Source organism: Lipotes vexillifer, unplaced genomic scaffold (assembly GCF_000442215.2).
Source record: "Lipotes vexillifer unplaced genomic scaffold, Lipotes_vexillifer_v1.1 scaffold444, whole genome shotgun sequence".
In the NCBI taxonomy this organism is placed as follows: Eukaryota; Metazoa; Chordata; class Mammalia; order Artiodactyla; family Lipotidae; genus Lipotes; species Lipotes vexillifer.
In genome coordinates this window covers 4,827,125-4,832,843 of record NW_006793488.1, presented here as the reverse complement: position 1 = coordinate 4,832,843, position 5,719 = coordinate 4,827,125, and the positions used below count along the sequence as shown (strand labels likewise).

Below are 5,719 nucleotides of genomic sequence, written 5' to 3'. Positions count from 1 at the left end.
TTTCTGAAAGCCAAGCAGAGAAAGTGGTCCAGGGTCTCACCATTCAAAATGCACTCTCTTTCTTAACCTGCCTATTTTCAGCAGCTGCCTCATCCAGCCTTCTGCTGTGCTAGTGAGGGGCATCGCCCGTTTGGACAGGCTAGAGGATAAGACCTGGGGTCTGCCTCTTTCACAGACTTTCAGCCAAGCCTCTTTTCTTCAGCTCCACCTCAGCCACTCTCTGGGGTCCCGTGAAAACATTCAACTGCTGAACTTCATCTGACTTTGGAGTGTGAATCAGCTTCCTTCACCTTTGCCACTTAGTCTTTGCAGTTATGTTTTTACATTTATTCTCAGGAAAAAGTACTTTACTTGTCCTAATTCACCCAAGACTTAGGCTTTGTGAGACTGTTCACAAGTAAACAAAAAATGAGCATGAACTGTTGTTAAAATATCTAGTGAATCGGACTAATTTTTAATTAATAACTGGTAAACTAAGAGAACAAACTCTTTTCTGTTTAAAAAAAAAACTATAAATCTTGACATTTAAATTAAAACATATCTGGAATTCCCTGGCACTCCAGTGGTTAGGACTCCACACTTCCATTGCCAGGGGCCCAGGTTCAATCCCTGATCGGGGAACTAAGATCCTGCCAGCCACGGGAGATGCAGCCAATAAATAAATAAATAGATAGATAAATAAATAAATAAATAAAATAAAATACAAACATATCTAAATAAATACCTCTAAAGTCTCCATCCGTATGAAGCCAATTAAAAATTACACTTATCAATCAAAGACTTGTGTGGTGTTTTAAAATGTGAAGCTTACATTTACCTCCTGTACTTTAAAGAGCTGCATTGATTTCCTGAGTTTTTAAACTTAACCTCCCCCAAATGTCCCATCATAACCCAAATCAAAAAGTATATGCATTTTAAGAAATGAAAAAAGCTGGGAATGAAAATTTTAATTTCAGTAGTCACTTGTCTTTATGATGTCCCTCTAGTATTTAAAAATTTTTATTTCAGAGCTTTCAAACTTCATTTTGGGCAGGAATTTGACGATATATCATATTACAGTAGAATCTTCTAAGTCAGTGAATAAAACATATAAACAAAGTTGCTGGACCTAGAAACATATTGATAAAGATCAGCTCCTCAAATTCATTTGACAGAAGCAAACACACTTGAGGGGATATAATTTATGACTTCCTCTGAAGCAGGACAGACTCTAGACTTATTTGCAAAAGGAACGAAGTGAACTGAATAATCTGTTTAAACATAACGCAGTGAAGTACCTGCTTCCTGACAGACAGGCCAGATCTCAGGTTCCCAACCCTGTCCTGTGGCCCTTCAAGATGGTCAAAGTCATCCATAGGGATGTTTTGTGGCTGAAGTTCCAATTGAGTGTTTTGGGTTCAATGTCTTTTGATCTCCTAGGTATCAGCCCTCCCTGGCTTCTGCCTGAAACTTCTGGGATCACCCTGAGGCAGGTGCAGAGGATCCTAGCACTGGAATGACACCACTCATCTAAGCCACATGGTCCTGTCAATTTTAACTCCTAAATATCCCTTGGATTCTCTCCCTTTCTGTCCTATTCCCAGCCTCACTGCTATAGTTGGATCCTCATCGTTTCTTCCTGATCAATTGCCATAGCCTCCTTTTTATTCTGTTGCCTGTACAATCACTGCTGAAATCTACCTTACCCACTGCTGCTTTTGTGATCTTTGTGAAACGCAAATGTGAACATATCACTCTTCTGTAGAAAATGCTTCATTGGTTCCCCAGTTACTGCCTGATAAGGCTTAGGCTTCATAACTGGTCATACAAGACCTCCATGATCTAACTTATGCTTCTTACTTCCCCTGTCTTTTTCGCTTTAAGCTGTGAGAGGACCATGAACATGTCTGTCCTGCTACCCTGGCATTATTCTCAGTGCCAGGTCCAGAGCCTGACACCTAATGGATAATTACTAACAGGTACATCACTACCCCATGTCTCATGCTTTTGATTTATGGGCTTTTTTTTGCTAGCCAATTGAGTTTTTTTGTTGTTGTTTGTTTTTTGGTAATTACACAAGTGTGCCCTTCTTTCACAACTCATTTATTCACACATTCACTCATTTACCTTGGGATCACTACGATCTAACACTGTGACTGCTACGAGTAAGTACTCTGAACGAATAAGTGAAAATGGAGATGACACATACCTGAGGAGTCGACTGCTCTGGATTGCAACTGGACTTGCAACCCAGTGCAGTTTTTCCCCAGGCAGTACATGTACAGACAAATACAAGGACCAAGAGGCAAACGTTGCCTTCCGCTTGCTCTTCACAAGTCTGGGAACAAGGTTCAGTGAATCAAGACTTTGTAGAATGAATCGGAGCAAACAAAATAAAGAGCAAACAAACCAACTTCCAATAAATAACTACAGAGGTAATCAGGACTCTCCCAAGCCCCAAACTAAACGGCACAGAGCGCCATTGACACCCAGCTGTCCCCGGAAGCCCCGCCCCTCGGGAGGCGGGGCGAGCACGTATTGGGCGGGGCCTTCCGGCTCGATCACGCCCCGTGGGCGGGACGTAAGCGGGTGGGCTGAGCTGGAGCATCCCCGCGGTTTCCTAGGAGATGAAACACACAGCACGCCAGAGCTTGACAAGGGAGTGAACAAGGTAAGCGGCCGGCGCGGGCAGGTAATCCCGAGCGGGCAGCGGGGCCGCCACCCTCCGTCCGACCCAGCCCGAGCCTGTCCTGCGAGGCGGCCCGGCATGTCCCCTCGGCTCCCTGTCCTACCAGCGCCAACCTCCGCCGAGAGAAGGGGCCTGGACACTGGTAGTGGGAGGGACTGGAGGGAGAATTCGGGGAGGGGCGGGGCGGGCAGGAGGCGGTCAACCTGCTCCTATAGCTGTCGGTTCGCTCCGAGACCCCCTCGACTACTTTCCTGCGCTCCTAGACGGCGCGGTCAGTCCTGGGTTGGAGGATGACGGCGGGAATCCATCAGTCTGAGGGACCCGCACCCCTGAACCTCTACCCCAGGGTCTCCCAACGCACCCCCCGCTCTCCCCCGCTCCCTTTAGTGCTTAGGCTGGAGGGGACGCTACTTTTTTAGGAGTGAGGGGCGGGATCAGGTCTGGAGAAGGCAGTGGAACTGAGTTAAAAACTGTTACAAAATTGAAAAGGAGAAAGAATAAAGAGAAACTGGGTCCAAATTCAGTCCTCATTCGTGCATTCCCAAATGACTCCCGGGTAAAAAGCGGAATCCCGGCACAGGATTGACCAGCGGGCGCCCCCAGTCCTCACGCCGAGCCAACCGCGGCGGGGCGGGGGTGGGGGTGGGGGTCAGAGGATCACCTGCCCGCTGCGGCCGGACACGCAGGGCCTCGGGGACGAGCCCTGCCCGCAGACGGGAGTCTTTTAAAAGCCCCGGTTTGCGAGAAAAGATCAGAGCGTCTGGGAACGAAAACTGCTTCTTTAGTACAAATAAGACGGAGACATGGTCAGTTTAAGGACACAGGGCTGGAATCGGGGAGGGGAGGCAATAAAACTGGCTTTTTAGTGGTTTGTAATCTCAATTCTAAAAGGAAAGAAATGTATGTAATTGTGTTTAGATAATCTTTTTAAATGATCAGGCATTTGTTCTAATTGTAACGGAATTCTCATAAAGAGAGTCAAAGTTATCGGAGTGATTTTAATCAGAAAAACGACCAGTTCAGTCGAAATAGTGGCGGAGGCAAAAGTTACTTTCCAGCCTTTTGGCTTTCCTTTATCGGCCCCCCGCCCCGTTCATTGCCGAGTGACCGGGAAGGGATAAACCCTCCCCTCCCCCTCAGGGCGGCCACCTTCTGCCTATGCAAAGCTGGCTGTACCATCTCTTCGTTGGGGTGGGTTACTTTGGTTTGGTTTTGCTTCGTTTTAAAAGTTTGTGAATATTAGCACAGAGCACCATGCTTTTATTTATTTTTTAACACAGAGTCCTCTTTTCCCATTGTAAAAGCTCCCCTTTTAATTTCTGTAAACGTATGATTTGGTTAGTTTGAAATCTTTTTTCTCTTTTGCTTTTGAAAGGACTTAATGGTTTTTATGGCGTTACTTTTTTTTTTTTTAAACAAACGTTAATGCCAGCCTTAGGGTAATAACATTACAGCAGATTCTACAAAGACAAGTTGAAGACGTGGAAACGTTATCTGCTCAGTGATTGGGCAGACACAAATTTTACCCTCCATTTGCCCTCTCTGTTAATCTTCTTTAATCCTATCTAAATCCCTTATTAGCTGGCAGAAGCTGTTGAGAATAAAGCTCAAGTTTACAGTAATTGTGCACTTAGATAAAAGTAAGACAACTAGAACAGGAGAGAAATGATAAGGGCATTTATCTAATGCAGGCCTATAATTGAGCCTCTAAATAAATGTCTTTTTCCTTAAACCAGAATATAAGGTTTGTATAACTCATAAGGAAGTCAGTAAGTATTGGAGCTTGACTGCAGAAAATTCCAAGTTCCTAACAGTTCTATTAAATTAATTGAGGATCATAGTTACATTACATTTACTTGTTTTGCTTTGTTGCATATATATGGAAATATAAATATATGGAAATATGTGCATAAGAAATCATGTTACTACATCCCTGTTTTGCAGAGTTAGCTTTCCAAAGGTCCACAGAGAAGAATATATGTAACTTGCAGAGAAATATTATTGGGTGTGAACAGGGGACCCATAGGCAGTCTGTCTTTTAAGTTACATATACTGCTTTTGACTAGTAATCTGTTTAGGACATTCCTATTCTACATTGATAAAAATAGTTGTTTATATGCTATCAGTGAGTAGGTACATGGAAGTAATTACTTTTAAAAAATCCTTTATCTTTATATATCTATGCCATTAGGCCATTATCCTTATATTCTTAGGGGGATAAGGGGACAGTTGAAATGGTCAGCTTCTCACCCTGGAGAGCTGTTTATTTTGTATTTAACATGACTCAAAAGAGGCCTTTTTAAAGTTTTGTTTGGGAGCATAGTATGTAAACTTGTGTTACTTAAAGGTTAGTAAACTGGCCCAATTCTCTGAGAGCCACAAATCAGAGCTTTTTAAAATCTATGTCATATCCATAATCTTTGCCCCTCAAATGAAAGAAACTGGGAAATGGCTGTGTCCCTTACTTATTTTTCCCTGAATATAAGTATCCTATGCTATAGCACTTGAAACAAACTTTGCGTTTCCAGTGTTTATTTGGAAGATGATTGGTTAGGCTTGGAGTGCAGTTTCTACAATAGCCACTCCAAAACCGGTTGGGCTTCCAGGACAATGCAGAAAGGAGTCAATGACTGAATGGTCTGTTGTGCTAATAGTACTGATGATGGTGGGCTGATGGTCTTAATAGTGGACCAGAAAAAGGCAGTTAATTCCACTTTTGCAGGTTGTTGAGCCGCTGCAAGGGAAAGTTTCAATGTTTCTGGCACCTCTTATCTCTGAACTTCTCTCCCCATCTGTGCCACTCCCTCTTTCACTCCCTTCTCAAGCCATTTGTCCTTTTCCAGAAGTGCCTACATAACTGCCTACCTCTCAGACCCTCAATGCCTGTCTTCAGTGAGGTATTAACAAGAAAATAATTTGTTGCATACGCAGCAGATCTGCAAAGAAAAGAAGATGCTATTTATCCCATTAAAATTCTTAATTAAATAATTTGGGGGGGGTTGGGTAAAAATAATAATTTTCTTAAGGAACTCCAGGAAGACTCCCTTCTCC

The 5,719-nt window shown here is 43.5% G+C and overlaps 1 protein-coding gene across 4 annotated transcripts in view; it reads left to right on the top strand.

Annotated features, from left to right (window-relative positions):
• The first annotated feature begins 2,597 nt into the window (after positions 1-2,597).
• Positions 2,598-5,719, top strand: part of MAK (male germ cell associated kinase) — a 49,819-nt gene continuing 46,697 nt past the window's right edge. For 2 of the 4 annotated variants that reach the window (XM_007466401.1, XM_007466399.1), the window contains exon 1: positions 2,598-2,650. The gene's annotated coding sequence lies outside the window, so the exon portion shown is untranslated. Of the gene's footprint in view, positions 2,811-5,719 lie in introns of all 4 variants that reach the window. The other 2 variants (XM_007466402.1, XM_007466400.1) reach the window with 2 other exon arrangements.